This window comes from Neofelis nebulosa, chromosome 1, assembly GCF_028018385.1.
Source record: "Neofelis nebulosa isolate mNeoNeb1 chromosome 1, mNeoNeb1.pri, whole genome shotgun sequence".
In the NCBI taxonomy this organism is placed as follows: domain Eukaryota; kingdom Metazoa; phylum Chordata; class Mammalia; order Carnivora; family Felidae; genus Neofelis; species Neofelis nebulosa.
Window position 1 is genome coordinate 173,390,148 of NC_080782.1, and position 18,101 is coordinate 173,408,248.

Below are 18,101 nucleotides of genomic sequence, written 5' to 3' on the forward strand. Positions count from 1 at the left end.
CTATCCACCTTACATTATTGCTAAGCCAGTAAACATAGGTAGCAAAACCATAAAAACACCTATGTGGCAGATTTGAGCCGCCAGATAAATTTATTCACTTACTATGTCTATTGAGGGTTTTTGAACCTAAGACACAAGAACTTGGTCACTTTGGTCAAATTACTAGTTCGCACTCTGACTTGTTCCACAACACAAATAGAATGTATTTGTACATATCTCTCCCTGAGGACACAAAAAGGGAGCTTGAGGCCGATATTAAAATAGATTTCTCATTCTCTAAGAACTTAGTGGGCTGTTTCTGTTATCAAAAGTTCTGGCACCACGGGTCAGGCTTTACTGGGTGCTGACAGCTCATAATATCTAAGCGCACATTCAAGACAATGTGGGAAAGACTCTGACACTTCGCAGGGAGGCAGTGAAGCTCTAAGGCCTGTTGACAGAGCTGTCGAAGGTGGGTGACAAATTGTAAAACAGGGGGCCCTGAACAGTCAAAGCTTCTTCCCGGCAACAGCAAACCGTCCTCACAGAAATCTCTGGCAGAGGTGGTTGGACTGAATGACACTCACAGACAGTGAAACAGAAACTGAATCAAGAGGAATGACTTGCTTGGGGCGCTAAAGAAACACAACACTAGTCTTAAATAAATCCAAAAACAGCAGTGTGTCCAGTGGTCTGGACATTCGGGGTTCAGATACAAAATACGTATCACCCGGAAAGTCTCAGGAGCTCCCTCAGATTCTAAGAGGCGTGATGCACATTAGTCAGGGGAGGCTCACTGCCATAACATGTAATCGACAAAGCTAACTGGCTTCAGCACAGAAGAGTCGCAACCCATGATGGGCAGGTGTGGGCCAGGAGGCTGTTCCACATGGTCGCTCAAGGACTCTGTGGCTCTTGTCTTCTGGACCCCGAGAGTCCTCAGAAGATTCTCTGCATCCAACCAACAGACAAGGGGAGAGAGACTCTTAGAAAATCTGAAGATGGATTAGGGACCACATTCTGCTGGCCACGACAAGTTGCATAGACTACCTCTAGACAGCGGGGACTTGGGAAGCACAGTCTAGCTGTGTGACCGGGAAGGAGAGGATTAGTTTGAGATCTGTGAGCACTAGCACCCTCCGGTACAAACTTTTGGTGAAAGAATAAAACTCTGTTTTGAAAACAAACTTGTTAAATTTGAGAAAAACCAAAAAAAAAAAAAAAAAAAAAAAGACTGAACCTCAAAGCAGATTCTATAAGAGGTCATATATTGAATTTGAGTAATGCTGTCTGTTTTCAAAAATGTTCTTTGGGCCACCACTTTTGGAATTTCCCTCAGAAGCAGCACAGAAATTCAGTTCTACTCAGTCACCCTGGTATAAGCCAATCCTCAAAAGATTGAATTTATTCATCATATGACTGACATCCATCAATTTGAGTTTTGATTCTGAAGAAAATGCCTTGAATTGTTTCGATTTTACAGACTCAGAAAGTATAAAAAAAAATAATTCTCAGGGCACCTGGGTGGCTGGGTTTGAGTATCCGACTTCGTCCCAGGTCATAATCTCATGGTTCATGAGTTTGAGCCCTGCATCAGGCTCCCTGCTGTCAGTGTGGAGCCTGCTTTGGAGGCTCGGTCTCCCTCTCTCTTTGCCCCTCCCTGACTTGTGCATGTGCTGTCTCAAAAATCAATAAGCATTAAAAAAAAATTCTCTGCGAGGTGTGAATGAACAAAGAAATCTTCCCAGAATTAATCTTTATTCTTTGAAAGGAGATCTGCAAAGTGATGGCAGCAACATGGTGGAATAAGAGTTTTCCACAGCTGCCCCCCCTGAGGAACACCAATTTTGACAGTTGCCCACGCATGACGTTGGTTTTTGGGAAGTCCAGGAGTTTCGGGAGTTTAGCAGAGAAGCTCCAGCACATCACTGAAGGGGGAAAAAAAATCAGGAGTGGACCCAATGAAAATGGTAAGAGGAAAAGTTTTATTTTACCAACATTGCTTGCCTCACAAAGTCTGTCTCTCTCTCTCAGGAGAGACTTCTCTCAGCTGGATGGCAGCTTCTGCCACGGGGGAAAGTGATAGTATGTGAGAGCTGGCTCCCTCAGCTGTGTGGAGAGACCCACTCCTTTCTCGCCCCATCCAGAAAACTGAGGTAGGCTGTATGACTTGGGGCAGGGGCAGGGGCTGGGACAACAGCAGCCTGGGCTCTGTGAGGGCCACAGAGGGATATGGATCCCTCTAAGCTCCTAACCACTTGTAGAAGTCCATCAGGAAGCCCACCCGGGAGCCACTGAGGGCACCTCACCTGCAGATCCATACAGATACAGCAGTATGGGCAAGATCTCTTAAAGTGCTGGAAAGCATGCAAAAACAGTGCACTTCAAGTCTGAAAACCAAGGGTTGGCTCTGTGCTAAGGCAAGCCAGTGCCCACCTATGAAATGAGAGCCAATCATTTTCCTTTCTTTCAACACAGCAGGAGCAGAATGCTTGTAGATTCATCTTCTTAAAACTTCCTCTAGCCATGTTCTTTTGTGTACCTGCAGCTTCAGGGGGTCTCTTTCTCTCAGAATCTGAGATCTCTGTGCTCTGACCCCAACCAGCCTCTCCAGGCTGACCTCCAAGAACTCTCCTGTAGTGTCTGGTGTTCCGAATACATCCGATACCCTGTTTCTACGCTCACTCCTCCCCCGCTGCCTCTATGCTCTCCCTCCTCCTTCCTCACCACCCTCTTTCACATTCACCAGTGGAAATCCTTCTATTCAAGGTCCAGGAAAAATGCCTCTTCCTCTGCGAAATTTCCCCTGATCTATCTGAATCTCCATAACACTTGGGTATCCTTTCTTATGTCAGTTACTTCGTTACTTATGTTAATTGTCTTCTCCCCATCCCCAGAAGAAGTGATGATTCTCTCAATGTTGTATGTATCTCCTTCAACTTTCTGTTCCCTCATACAGCCTATAATATGCCTTTTACCTAGTAAAAACACACTAAGCAGTTATTACATACTTGATGGACTTAAAATGAAGCAAATTAAAGATATCAATATTTGGGGCGCCTGGGTGGCGCAGTCGGTTAAGCGTCCGACTTCAGCCAGGTCACGATCTCGCGGTCCGTGAGTTCGAGCCCCGCGTCAGGCTCTGGGCTGATGGCTCGGAGCCTGGAGCCTGTTTCCGATTCTGTGTCTCCCTCTCTCTCTGCCCCTCCCCCGTTCATGCTCTGTCTCTCTCTGTCCCAAAAATAAATAAAAAATGTTGAAAAAAAAAAAAGATATCAATATTTGTCAACAAAAAAGTTTTAGTTAAAACACTCAACTACGTGCTAGACTCTGTCTTAAGAACTTTTCATGTATTATTATATCATGTAATTGTCATGTAGATATTTCTGTATAAATAATACTTATATTTATTTTCAGTTTACTTGGCTATTTTATAACTACTTTATATTTGGCTACTTTAGGTATAACATCATAATTCACTGATTTGTAATGTGTAAGTTCCAAAATTAAAATTAAGTAAAGTATCAGAGGAAATACAATATAAACTTTCCCATTTAAGTAGACTCATATTTAGGAATTTTACATTTTTTTAATTAAAAAAGGCTGATTTAGGGGCATCTGGTGGCTTAGTCAGTTGAGCATCCAACTCTTGATTTCGGGTCAGGTCATGATCTTATGGGTTCGTGGGTTCAAACCCCGCGTCGGGCTCTGTGCTGACAAAGCAGAGTCTGCTTGGGATTTTCTCTCTCTCCTTCTCTCTCTGCCCCTCCCTCCCCCCATAAATAAACTTCCTAAAAAAAAGTCTAAAAAAGGCTTTGATTTAAAGTACATTGGTTGTGGGGTCTTGGCTGGTTCAGTTGGTAGAGCACTTGACTCTTGATCTCAGAGTTGTGAGTTCATGTCCCATGCTGGGTGTAGAGTTTACTTTAAAAAAAAAAAAAGTACATTGGTAGTTAAAAGAATCAGTGTATATTAGTTAAATGATAACACATAAGGGAGGACAATTAATAAAATCAAGGAATGGATTGTACCCATAACAACAACAAAAAAAACACCAGTATTTTTTCTCATTAGAATCATGATAATCCTATGCTTTAAAAGTGGCTTTTAAGGAGAAAATGTAGTGAATTCCTGCTCTGTGAGAAGAATTCTTTTCCTGCCCTATGCTTCCCATTGCTAGCATAGGGCACAGGCCACATTTTTGACCTCTCATCCTTGAAAGCATTCTCTTAATCACATTCTTAGTTATTCTGTCAGCAAGTCAGAAAATGGATTTCTATTTTATCAGACAAGCCACAGCAATACTCCTTGAAACTGTTGATTTTGTATAGCCAGTCAGGCCTAATCACCAAGTTCACTGTCTGGTCATTGCCACGGAAGTGGTGTAACCCTCTTACTCACCCATTGTAGCTACGTGTCTGCAGAAAATATTTCTTCTATTTAGTGAAATATATATAAAATAAAACTTACTGGTTTGAACCATTTCTAGGTATAGAATTTCGTGGCAGTAATCACATCCGTATTGTTCTGCAGTCATCCCCACCATCCGTCCCAACATGTTCATCTGCCCAAACTCTGTACCCATCAAACAATAATTCCCTATTCTCCCTCCCATTAGGGAGCAGCTTGGCATCCCTGGTGACCACCACTCAGCTTTCTATCTCTCTGAATGTGACTATTTAGGTACCTCATGTAAGTAGAATCAAGCACAGAATATTTTTAAATCATCTCCTTCCTTAAAAACAAACAAACAAAAAACCCAACAGGGGGGACTGAGTGGCTCCTTTGGTGAAGCAACTGACTCTTGAGTTTGGCTTAGGTCAGGATCTCACAGTTCGAAAGTTCGAGCCCCATGTGTTGGGCTCTGCGCTGATAGCGTGGAGCCTGCTTGGGATTCTCTCTCTCTCCCTCTCTTCTCACTCTCTCTCTCTCTCTCTGCCCCTCCCCTGCTTGCTCTCTTTCTCAAAAATAAATAAACATTTTAAAACAAAACCAAAAAAACCTCATGGTGTTACATAAATCTTAACATCTTTGATTAAATGAATTGGTTGAGTTTCTTGAAAAGTCTAAATAAATCCCCTCCATCCCTCAAAAAAGAATTACAGATGAGGAGTTATTTAACCTGGGTGTGTATCAAAGTTTCAACAACATAGGCTAGCACCACTTGGAGTTTCTAGAAATGTTTCACTCCTTGGTCATAGGGAGCTATCCCAAGAATTCTGGGATTTCCCCAATCTCTAAGAAAGAAGAAATGTATGCTGCTTAATGTTAAAGTAAGAGGTTTTGCTTTTGTTATTTTCCCACTGCATATCAATTTGGAAGAATATTTGCTGAGGGGAAACACATTTTTTTTTTTCCACATCAAATCCAATGGCTGATCTTAACTGGTTAAAAATTTCAGTGTTCTTTTATAGGTAGTCTAGTTTTACTAAAAATGAGTGGTTGGTTTTAGTTTGCCTCCAAAATATCATTAGAAAATCCATAGTTTTTCCTTATTTTAGGTAACAATTGTTGGTATATGGACTCCCTTTTAGTTTCTAAATGTAAATTTAGACAAAGGGAACGATTTATTTTGGTTCAAACACCTTTTTTTCCCTTCCGCATTGAAGAAGAAAGTATACTATGTGGTTATCAGACCTCATGAACGTGGTCTGACATCTCAGCTGCCCTTTGACCTCTGCAGCCACTGCAGCACAAACCGGCTGGCTTCTGGCAGGTGTAAACTGGCAGCTTCCTGCCTCAGTGACTTCCAGCACTTCCTGTTTTCTGCCCTGAAAATGTCTACTTGGCACTTAGGTGTGTGCGACCTGGAAGTGTGGAGAGGTGTCATGGGTAATTTTCTGTGTCAGCCTGGTGGGGCTATAGTGCCCTGATACTTGTTGATCAACACGTTGTGTTTCCCAACACCATCTGAGTGTCCTACAATTCACTTCTGACACTAACTACCCAGAGTTAGCATAGACCCCACAGATTAAGAAAGGCTCGGTTCTACGAGACTGCTTCCCCTTCAGACACCAGCTTGAGGTCTTGGGGGCCACTTGAACTTCTGTTCAACTCAGCTGCAAATTCAGGGGTTCTAACAATGCCCCCCTCGTGTTTGATAATTCACTAGAACAACCCACAGAACTCAAGAAAGTGTTATAATTACCATTTTATTATAAAGGATTCAAATGAACAGCCAGATGAAGGGGAACTACAGGGTGAGGTCTGGGGGGTCCAGAGTGCAGGAGTTTCTGTCCCTGTAGAGTTGGGGTATGCCACCCAACTGTTACATAAGTAGGTCACCATCCAGGAAGCTCCTCTAAACCTTCGTTTTCAGTTTTTAAAATCAAGGTTTCATTACACAGGCACAATTGATTAAATTATTGGCTATTGGTGATTAAACTCAATCTCCAGCCTCTCTCCTCTCCCCAGTGGTTGGAGGTAGGGTTGAAAGTTCTAACACTCTAATCATAAGGTTGGGTTTTCCAGCAACTGTCCCCCATTCTGAAGCTAACAAGCTCCCCCACTGACCCTGGTTTCATCATTAGCATAACAAAGACATGTCTCAAAATTCTAAAGGTTTTTGAAGCTCTGTGCCAGAAACCTGGGACAAAGACCAAATCTTATTTTTATTATACCCTACCCTTCTTTCAGGACTGTCTGCCTCATGACCCACCACTTGCCATCCAGAGGAAGATTCTAGCTGCAGAGGGATGGGGATGGTGGGCTCCAGACTCTTGTATTGGGAACCCCATTTTTGCCAATGATCAATGAGACTGATTTCCTTTTTTAAAGTAAATAAGCAGACACACTGACCGAAGTAAGCATTGGTCTTATTGATGAGGGATAGAAGCAGAAAAATCTCCACCTTCAGCCCAGAAGGCTGACCTGTATGTAGCCTGCATAGTTTCAATAAGGATCAGATAAGTGCTGGTTGCTATATCCTTAAAGGGTCTCAAGATGACCTGTAAATTTCATCGATAGTTAATTTCAAACTGAATGGTAAGCACCAGAAGTAGTTTTAGGAGTAGAGATTCGAAGAAACATTTATGATCAAATACTCCATGCATGTTCTCTCCCCCTTGAGCACTAAGCATATAACCACCAGCCTCACACAGCCACGGTACAGCTCTTTCTGCCCGTTAAGTCCTGTCTCCATGCTGCTTAAATAAACTTACTAAGCTGCCTGGTGAAATGTCTCAAGAATTCTTTCTTGACTGTCTCGCTCAGCAATCCTGCAATATTACTAACTTTATTAGGTTCATGAAAGAAAAGTATATTCTCACTAATGTGACTTTGAGCTTGGTTACCCCTTTGTGCTAGCCATGGAGAGTCAGATCCTCCTTCTACCACTTCAAGGAAGGGCTTGATGCCCAGATGTGGGGAGCAGAGTCAGCAAGCAGCTGTTTGAGTCTGTCTCAAATGCAGAGGGTCACCTCCCTTGACCTGAAGTCACGTCCTTCCTGGGCAGTGCACAGCCAGTGATGAGCAATGTGAGAATAAAGGCCCACTCATTTCAGCTCAATGCAAGACAACCCTAAATTCACTCCAAAGCCACCCACCAGGTTGGCCAAGGTTTTGATGGGTTTACACTGCATTTCAACTTCTTTCCTTTCTGCCTAACCCGATCTTCTCTCCTTAGAGTAGGTGTCATAAACATCTTGCCCTCTGAACTCCATCTCAGCATCTTCTTCTGGAACCCCCCCTCCACCCCCCGGTGACACATCTGCAAAAACATAAATTTGGTGTATGGGCTAAGAAGGGTGTGGCTCCTTCCTGACAGTGGCTTCAACGGTAATGGAAATAATGAGAATGGTCCTGTCCTACCATCTGGTATCAGTGATCTCAGCTCCAATTAGATTCCTTCGACCCCCAATTTTCTCCTTTAGGATGAAACCCTCAAGATTATTGCCATCCTCCTTAACAAAGCTAATCTTAAGTGATTCTCCTTCCTTGAATGGCTCTCCTTCCTTTTCCTACCCAGTGTGGAGTTGTTTTTGAGGAAATTGGATTTTTAAAAAAGTAATTAATGACTGATTTAAAGGATTATACTCTCTCTACAAAGTATTGTTTGGGGTTGTTTTTCTTGGAGACCTTCACACCTTGGTCTCCCCTCTCACCTAAACACAGAAGCTCCTCAACCTAAAACTCTTGCGCTCACCTTTCTCTTCAAAGACAGCCTGTTATTCAAGGTCCATCTCCAACGTCATCACCTGTTGCACACATACATAAATTCTGTGTTCTGGGATGCCTGAGTGGCTGAGTTGGTTACGCATCTGACTTTGGCTCAAGTCATGATCTCACAGTTTGTGAGTTCGAGCCCCACATCGGGCTCTGTGCTGACAGCTCAGAGCCTGGAATCTGCTTCAGATTCTGTCTCTCTCTCTCTCTCTCTGCTCCTCCCCCTCTCTGTGTCTCACTCTCTCTCAAAAATAAATAAACATTGAAAAAAATGTATAAAAAAAAATTCTGTCTTCCAGCCACATCAAGCTGTTTGATCTTTGAGCATTAGGCACATTTCTAAAACCATACCTATATCCATGCTATCCTATATCCAGGCTGCCTGCGTGTACTCCCCCTTCTTAATTCCTTAATTCACACTTCTAGTCCCTCTTCCTGCACAAAGACTCTCAGCTTTCACTTACTTCTTTGTGCCCTGAACACCTATATTTGGGAGTCATGTGCTACCTTGAACTGTTATTGAACTGTCCTTTCTTCCATCTCAACTGCATACGTACTCCTGTACTCTTGTCTTCTGGAGAGTCTTATGCTCAATGTGTGTTTGTTACTTTCTCTGACCCCCTATGTCACCTGCATGGCAGATGTTTCAGTTGCTATTGCTACATGAGGAGCCATCCACAGCCCTGTGGTTTGAGCTCAACTGGAAGTTCTCTCATGCAGATGCAATCAGATATCAGCTGGGCTCTCAGCCATCTGAGGTCCCCTTCCCCCCTGCATTATAACTTTCAGGGGATCACATGCTTGGTCTACCTAAGGTAGGGCTTGCTGCTCATGTTAATCAATGTGGTTACTCCTATACTTTATCTCACTTCAAATATCAGCATATTTGATTTGCATCCAGAAGTAAAATAGGTTTCATGAGAACAACCGGGGACCAGGTAGGCTTGGTAATTCATCTCAGTCGTTGAACTAAGTTCTTAGCCAGCAGCTGCTCTCCCTCATGGCTAGTAATGCTCTGCACTAATTTTACTGTCAAAGGGATACGTGAAGAAGACAGATTCAAACAGATTTCCTTGAGATTGGCTTAAATTTCCAGGGGAAATCATTCTATCACATAGTTTTTTTCCCTTTCAATAACATTTTCTTCCCATTCATTGTGTGCCAACACCCATTATGTGGCATAGAAATGTTAATCATCCATGTGGAATTTTATGTTTTAAGAGTCTCTGAAAAAATCAACCCTCTCCCCCTGCCCCCACCAACTGAGCTCACAGACCACGGCCCTCTGGACATGTACAAACCAGTCTGGTTTTTTTGTTATTAGGTTACCAGCCAAGTTGCTAAACTGATTCAACTCGGTGGTTAAATACCTGTGAACTCAGGGAAAACTAGTCAAACTCATTTAAATCAGTCCCAGACACAGAGATGGGCCAGTGTTTCTCCGTGTATCCCATAGTGTGTGTTGAAGTCCCCAGCAGAGAGGACGAGCAGACACTGGGTGAGGTGATGACACTGCAGGTGTTGTTAGTGCTCTTGCTCTCGAAGTCACTACCTGTGAATATACGCCACGTAGTAATGACTGCTTCAGACATGCCAACTGGATAGTTTGACTCAGCTTTTCACTTTGATGGGAGGAACCTCAGAAGAAGATGAATGAATAAGACCTGAATATGTATCACATTCTGAAACCAGGCATGTGGAAGCATGTCTCCAAAGCAGGCTAGAGACTTGCTCCCCCTAAAATCTCGTCCATCTCAGTCAGCGGCACCACCGTCCACCTAGTCACTCAGGCCAAAGCCTCAGAGGCAACATCTCTTTCCCTCACCTTACCCACCTCATGGCGCCCCTGCTGCCATGTTTACAGGAACAACATCAACCGAGCTCTAGCCTTACAATTCCTACATTCTCATACCTACCACTCATCACCACGTCCACCAACATCACGTCAGCCCGAGCCACCTGGCTTTCCTACTGGGACAACTGCAGTAGTCTTCTACCTCCTTCAGGGATTCAACCAAAAAATATATTTTTTCATTTCTGCAAGAAAAAAAATACCATAACAAAATCAACGGCAAATGACTAAGCAGGAAAAATCCCTCTCTCTCTCACACACAAAACCAAGTTTAGGTGCCTTAATATATAAAGAGTTAACACAGTTTATTATTTAAAAATAAATATTAAACAAAATTTTTTTTTGAACCTTTATTTATTTTTGAGACAGGGAGAGACAGAGCATGAATGGGGAATGTCAGAGAGAGAGGGAGACACAGAATCCGAAACAGGCTCCAGGCTCTGAGCTGTCAGCACAGAGCCCAACGCGGGGCTGGAACTCATGGACTGCGAGATCATGACCCGAGCCGAAGCCGGATGCTTAACCGACTGAGCCACCCAGGCGCCCCTTAAAAATAAATATTTGAGGGGTGCCGTGGTGGTTCAGTCAGTTAAGTTTCCAACTTTGACTCAGATCATGATCTCGCAGTTCATGAGTTTGAGCCCTGTGTCGGGCTGTGTGCTGACAGGTCAGAACCTGGATCCTGCTTCAAATTCTGTGTCTCCTTCTCTCTCTGCTCTTCCCCGCTCATGCACTGTCTCTCTGTCTCTCAAAAATGAATAAATGTTAAAAAAATTATAAAAATAAATATTGGAATAGAAAAATAGGCAAATTATTTGAACAGTTTATAATAAAGGAAATATAAATAATTCATGAATAAATGATAAGATGCTCAATCTCACCCTAACAAGAACAATGAAATTCAAGGATTAATGAGATGCTGTTGACACTTATAAGATTGGAAAAATTCAAAATATTTATTAATGTCCTCATGTTGATGAGACAACTAATGTGAGTGGGAAGGCAAATTGGTCCATTCTCTTTGGAGGAGAATTTAAAAAGTAATAGTGAACTTTCATATGCATTTACTTTCTTTGACTTGGAAATTCTACATCTAGGAGTTCATTTTACAGATATATTTGCACATGAGCTTAAACATGTAAATACATATTGCAGTAACAACAACAACAACAACAAAAAACCAGCCAAATGCCCATTGGCAGAGAGCTGGTTAAGTAAGTTCTAGAACAACCATGGAGTGCAATACTATGCAACAGGGAAAAAGAATAAAACAAAATGACTTGGTATTGATAAGAGAAAATTTCCTAGAAATATTATTAAATTGTAAAAATCAAGATGCAGAAGACCATACATAATACAGTATTATGTTTTAAAATATGGGTTGGGGGGGCGCCTGTGTGGCTTAGTTGGTTAAGCGTCAGACTTCAGCTGGGGTCATGATCTCATGGTTTGTGAGTGTTTATATGTAATAATTCTGAAAACAGAAAGACATAAAACAAGTGAAATTTCTTATTATTTCTTTAGGTAAAACCTCATGCTTTTCCAAGTTGGAAAAGCGTCGGGCTTTGTGCTGACAGCTCAGAGCCTGGAGCCTGCTTCAGATTCTGTGTCTCCTCCTGTCTCCCTGTCCCTCCCATGCTCATGCTCTGTCTCTGTCTCTCAATAATAAATAAACGTTAAAAAATTAAAAAAATATATGGGTGGGGAAATAGACATATATTACGTATATTTCTTGCATATGCATAAATTATTTCTGGAAGGATATACAAGACAAGGGTAACGGGGGGAGCCTGGGTGGCTCAGTTAGTTAAGTGTCTGACTTTGGCTCAAGTCATAATCTCGCGGTTTGTAGTTTGAGCCCTGTGTCAGACTCTGTGCTAACAGCTCAGAGCCTGGAACCTGCTTCAGATTCTGTGTCTCCCTCTCTCTCTGCCTCTCCCCTGCTGTACTCTCTCTCTCTCTCTCTAGAAAATAAATAAACATTAAAAAAAAAAAAAAAAAGACAACGGTAACAGTGATTGCCTCTCAAAATGAGACGTGAGAATTAGGGGTAAGAAAGAGGAGACTTACTTTTTACTATGTTTCCTTTATGACTTTTGAAAATTTGTACTACCTTACAGGGTTACCTATTTTTTTTTAAACTCCCTATTATATAGTTAAAATGTTTTTCCCATAAAAGGAGTTCAAATGATAATTTTATTTTGGTAATGTAAAGTTAAATTCTGAAAGATAAATAGAAAAGAATTAGTTGTATCCTGTCATTTTAAAGGAAACCATTAGCGATGTTTCCTGGAAAAACATGAGGTTTTACCTAAAGAAATAATAAGAAATTTCACTTATTTTATGTCTTTCTGTTTTCAGAATTATTACTATAAACTAATATTCAGACAAAATAATAGCTAATGATAACAGTGTTTATTTACTATGAGCAAATACTGTGTGAAGTGCTTCAGAATAACACTACTGTTCTCATCTCCCTATAATAGATGAAGGAATGAAAAGCTCAGGGAGATTAATTAACTTGCCTAAGGTCACAGAGCTAGAAGGTTACAGAGCTGATGTAAACCTACACAGTCAGATGCCGGAGCCCACATTCTCACCCACCGTACAGTTTATTAATGACTCATTTGTTTCACACAAAACAACACTTAAGGGTACATAATTTCCAATTCAAAACAAATACTTATGAGAAATAAGCATCTAAGACTCTTAAAAACTGAGAACAAACTGAGGGTTGATGGGGGGTGGGAGGGAGGGGAGGGTGGATGATGGGTATTGAGGAGGGCACCTGTTGGGATGAGCACTGGGTGTTGTATGGAAACCAATTTGACAATAAATTTCATATATTGAAGAAAAAAAAAGAGAATAAAAAAAATCAATTATGTAACCAAAAAAAAAAGAATAAATTAATGTTCAGATAGAAAAAAAAAAAGAAATAAGCATCTAAACTTGACTGTAGTAAATAAAAACACAAATGTTATAAATTCACAAGTCCCATTAATAAGGCCATAATATTGTTCCTGATTTTATGGTCGATGATTCAGAAAAATAAAAATATTGTATTTGAAGACATTTGAATAACAATTGGGAAATATGACTGCTGGATTATATATACAGTGCACATGATTTTCTGTGCTTATATTCCTGATCTTCATGAAATCTTTTTAAAAAGTTTTTTATTTTGAGTTAATATTTGTTTATATCAGTGTAATATCAGTTTCAGGTGTACAATACAGTGATTCAACAATTCCATGCATCACCCAGTGCTCATCACAAGTACTCCTTAATCCCCATTAGGTATTTCATCCATCCCTCCAACCCTCCCCCCTGGTAACCATCAGTGTGTTCTCTATAGCTAAGAGTCTGTTTCTTAGTTATAGCTTAGTCTTAGCTACAGCTTAGTTATAGCTTGGTCTGTTTTTTGGCTTGTCTCTCTCTCTCTCTCTCTCTCTCTCTCTCTTTTTCCCCCTTTGCTCATTTGTTTTGTTTCTCATGAAATCTTGAAGTAATAAAATGTTTTAGGTCAGTGTTGAAGATTGAATTGTGCACCCCTCCCCCATACGTTGAAATCCTGACTTCCTATTATGGGTTGAATTGTGTTCCCTTAAAATTCTTATATTGAAGTCCTAATTCCCATTACCTCAGAATGTGACAATATCTGGAGAAAGGGTCTTTACAACGGTAATAAAATTAGGGTGGTAATCCAATATGACTGGTATCCTTCTAAAAAGGGGAAATAGGAGGGACACCTGGGTGGCTCAGTCAGTTGAGCATCAGACTTCAGCTCAGGCCAAGATCTCATGGTTTGTGGGTTTGAGTCCCACATTGGGCTCACTGCTGTGGACACAGAGTCTGCTTCCGATCTTCTGTCCTCCTCTCTCTGGCCCTCCCCCGCTTCTGCTGGCTTAAAAATACACATTTTAAAAAATGTGGGGGGGGGGGGGAATAGGACACAGAGACAGACATGCACAGAAGGAAGATGGTATGAAAAGACACAGGGAGAAGACATCCATCTACAAGCCCAGAGAGAGAGGCCTGAAACTAATCCTTCCTTCACCGCCCTAAGCAAACACTGGCCTCCCAACCCACGAACGTCACCAAATTTGAAAACAGAGCCTTTGCAGATACAATCAACTTAAAATGAAGCCATCCTCATTTGGGGATGGGCCCTAATCCAATATGACTGGTATCCTTATAGGAAGAAGAAACAACACAGACACAGGAGAACCCCATGCGAAGACAGAGGTGGAGCCTGAGGTCATGTGTTTTCAAACCAAGGCACACCAGGGACTGTGGCAACCCCAGAAGCTAAGAGAAAGGTGTGGAGCAGATTCTCCCCTAGAGCCTTCAGAGGCAGCACAACCTTGCCTGGCCCCTTGATTCCAGGCTTGTGGCCTCCGGAACTGGGAGAGAACACATTTCATTTGTACTGCATTGGGCTCCCCAGTACTTGCTGCAGCAGCCCCAGGAAGCACATACAGTTGGGTTTCCTCCCATTGGGTTGGTATGGGAGGGACTTGTTAAGGAAGTGCTCCCGGAAGACCATTAAGGAAGGGTGAGGGGAGCAGACCTCAGAGTGCTCAGCCAGGTTCCCTGGGCTGTGCTGATATCACCTGGCCCCCGGGGGACTTTGGAGTGTAAATGATGCTTCATGGTGAACTCACCCTAGTCAAGGGGGCTAGAGTTCCTGAGCCAGCACCCCACCGGTCACAGGTTATAGACCACGCCCAAGGGACTTCACCGCAGGCTAGTGGGATTCAGGAACTACAAGGTAGTTCTCCATAAAAACACAGCCCATGTTGCTTATTGAAATTGAAAGCACTCCCAGAGAGGGGAAGAAAGTAATGGTAGACAGGGATCCAGGCAGAGCGACAGCATCATCCAACCCATCAAATTATCTGCCTGTGATATCTGGAGTCCAGAAAGCTAGATGCTGATTTCCAGTCCTCCTATTAACCTGGGTAACTTTGGGGCATACATTTGCATCTTGGATCTCAGTTGACTCTTTTGTTAAGAGGAGCTAATGTTCATACTTTTACAATTTTTTCTTTTCACAAAATGTTTGCTCTTCGGATGGTGTAGCTACATATCAATTGCTAAAACATAAATGGTTTTGTATTGGGTGATAAATAGCCACTCCCTTTACTACTTTGGTCCCCTCCCTGGAACCCCTGGATTTCCCTAAGATCCAGCAATAAAAATGCTAGGTACAGCTGGGGATCTCTACAGCGCTATGGCCAACGTTCTAACCAGCCGGCTGTTGAAGATTTTGACTATCACCCCCAGATCAAGCACTTGCTGTGTATCTAATTCAGTGGTCATGACTGTGAGGGGCAGAAAAGAATTAGACCATCTCTGCCTTTAAAAAGGTTTAACTTGGGCACTTGGGCGGCTCAGTCAGAAGAGCATGCAACTCTTGATCTTGGGGCAGTGAGTTCAAGCCCCATGTTAGGTGTAGAGATTGCTTAAAAATAAAGTCTTTAAAAAAACAGTTTACACTTAATTGAGGTGGGAACAAACACAGTTTAAATACTTAGGAATAATTATGCGCTAAACTCTGTGCCTTAATCCATTCACGCTACTATAACAAAAATACCATAGACTGGGTGGGTGGCTTAAACTATTATTTCTCATAATTCTGGAGACTGGGAAGTCCAAAGTCAAGACATCAGCAGATACAGAGACTGGTAAGAACCCACTTCCAGGTTAATAGATGCCTGCCTCCTGTGTCATCGCATGGCAGAAGGGGTGGGTTGCTCTCTGGGGTCCCTTTTATAGGGGCACTAATCCCAGTGATGAGGACAGAGTCTTCACCTCCCAAAGGCCCCACCTGCTAATACCATCACACTGGGCATCTATACTTTGACATATGAATTTTGGAGAGGCACATTCGGTCCATAGAACTCTGCAATTCTGACATGAAACAGTGAGCGTTTTCTGGGGAAAAAAATTGTAAAAACATTTTACAAGGGCACGGTATTAATCTTTGACTTTCCCAACGGATTGAGTTCACTGATGACCCTTAGGTTTCAGTAAGTCTCCAGGATATTCAAATTAAAAATTCATCAGTCAGTGGTTTTGTTAATGCAGTTCCTACCATTTCATTACATTTTTTTTCACAAATTAATGGGCTCTTTTCACATTGTGTAAATGGACACAACTAAATATAATACACAAGGAACCTGGAAAATTCTGTAACCAATATTTTCTGTAACGGGGTCTGTGGCATGTTAGTTTCCAGCAAAAAGAAGCTTTCTCAGAGGAAAAATAAAATGGCCAGTGCAAAGACATCTCTGATTTCTTTCAGTGTATTCCAAGCCACATGGGTGCAAAAGGGAAGAGGTGATGATGGAAGAGATACCATCTTCCCAGTGCAAGGCTTTGAAATGTAAGTTCATATCCACTAGACCACAGACTGAGAAGATGAGTGTTTCATGACACCACATTGATTGACCATCTGGACTGTATTTGGTCCAAGTCCTCACCTCAGTTTCAGTAATTCTGAGGCATAGAATATGACCAAGACCTCCCTGTGGATGCTGCCTGACTGGTAGTGTTATGCCCAGAATTCGTGATCCCCAAAGACCACCAGGGAGCCGAGTCAGATGCAAAAGCAAAGAGCCTTTATTCGAGCTAGCTCCAGCTCAATCCCCTACCTGCACGAGGCAGCGGTGAGACACCGGAGAGAGAGAGAGAGAACGGGTTTCAAGAGCACAAAGGTTTTATAGGGATCATGCCTGGGGAAGGGTCGTGGCCTCAACCAATTGGCTGGGGAAGGACCAGAGTCCCGTCATGCAGGTTTTGGGGCATGGTTTGAAAGGTTTAAAGTAGAGTGATTACAAAGAGAAAAGCCCATCCCCCTCCTGTCCTTGAGCTCCTGCTCTCAGAGTGTCAGTGGTCTTGGGCCTGCTCCCCCAAATCAGAAGAGTCTGGCCCTCAGGTCACCCAGCCTCTTTCTCAGGGGTGCAGAGAGAGTAAGTGCTGGATTGTAGGGTTTTCTTGCCATCTTTCCACCTTCATCTGAGCTCTCCTTTCCCCAGTGACTCATCCCAGCCCACCCCCAGGTGAAACAAGGAAACTCAAGGCTTTCCTCCACCTGTTCTACATCCTCAGGATGGCTCCCTGACCACAGATCTATGCCTAGGCCCCAACTCATGTTGAACGGATGAGCGGGAAGTTACTCAAGGGGAGGAGGCATGTTCTGAGGTTTGAGCAGACAGAACAAGATGGAGTCGGCCGGCCTAGGTCTGCTCTCTCAGTAGTGTTCTCAAGGCCCAGTGAGATTCAAAGATGGCAATTGGAGCTGGAGAGTGATGAGGTGAATCCAGGACCCAAGTCTGCTGAAGCAGCAGGCATTGGGGAAAACTTCAGTTCTTTTTCCTGGTATTTTGAATAGGGCTTGGAAAATAATTTGAGAACATTGTGAACCTCTTCATAATTCTATGTTGGCATCTAATTGTTTTCATCATAAATTTGCCATTACTGGAGTATTATAAATACTGAATGTTAAAATTTTTAATATGAAAATATTTTTAAACTGTCACATTACTCTTTTGAGTAAACAAACACAGGGCATCTAAGCGCCATAGCAATTTATAGGTCGTGATCTCACAGTTCATGAGATCAAGCCCTGTGTTGGGCTTTGTGCTGGATGTGGAGCCTGCTTAGGATTCTCTCCCTCCCTCTTCCTCTGCCCCTCCTCTGCTCTCTCACACACACGCACGCATACACACACATACACACACACTCTCTCTCTCTCAAAATAAATAAATAAGTCTTAAAAAATGCCATAGCAATTTGATAGTCACATCATTCATTTAAAAACACAGATAATTTTTTTCCCCCAATTTTTTTTAACTTTTTTTTTAATTTTGAGAGAGAGAGGGACAGAGCAAGAGTGGGGGAAGGGCAGAGAGAGACAGAGACAGAAACCAAAGCAGGCTCCAGGCTCTGAGCTGTCAGCACAGAGCCTGATGCTGGGCTTGAACTCACAGACTGCTAGATCAGAGCCTGAGATGAAGTCGGACACTTAACTGACTGAGCCACCCAGGCACCCCTAAAGCACAGATCATCTTTACAGATGAACAGTTCACATTATTTCTTGTTT

At 42.5% G+C, this 18,101-nt stretch overlaps 1 protein-coding gene across 1 annotated transcript in view; it reads right to left on the reverse strand.

Annotated features, from left to right (window-relative positions):
- UBAC2 (UBA domain containing 2) overlaps positions 1-18,101 on the reverse strand; it is a 266,972-nt gene that overhangs the window by 214,998 nt on the left and 33,873 nt on the right. The window contains exon 2 of the mRNA XM_058744171.1: positions 10,059-10,179. The gene's annotated coding sequence lies outside the window, so the exon portion shown is untranslated. The remainder of the gene's footprint in view (positions 1-10,058; positions 10,180-18,101) is intronic.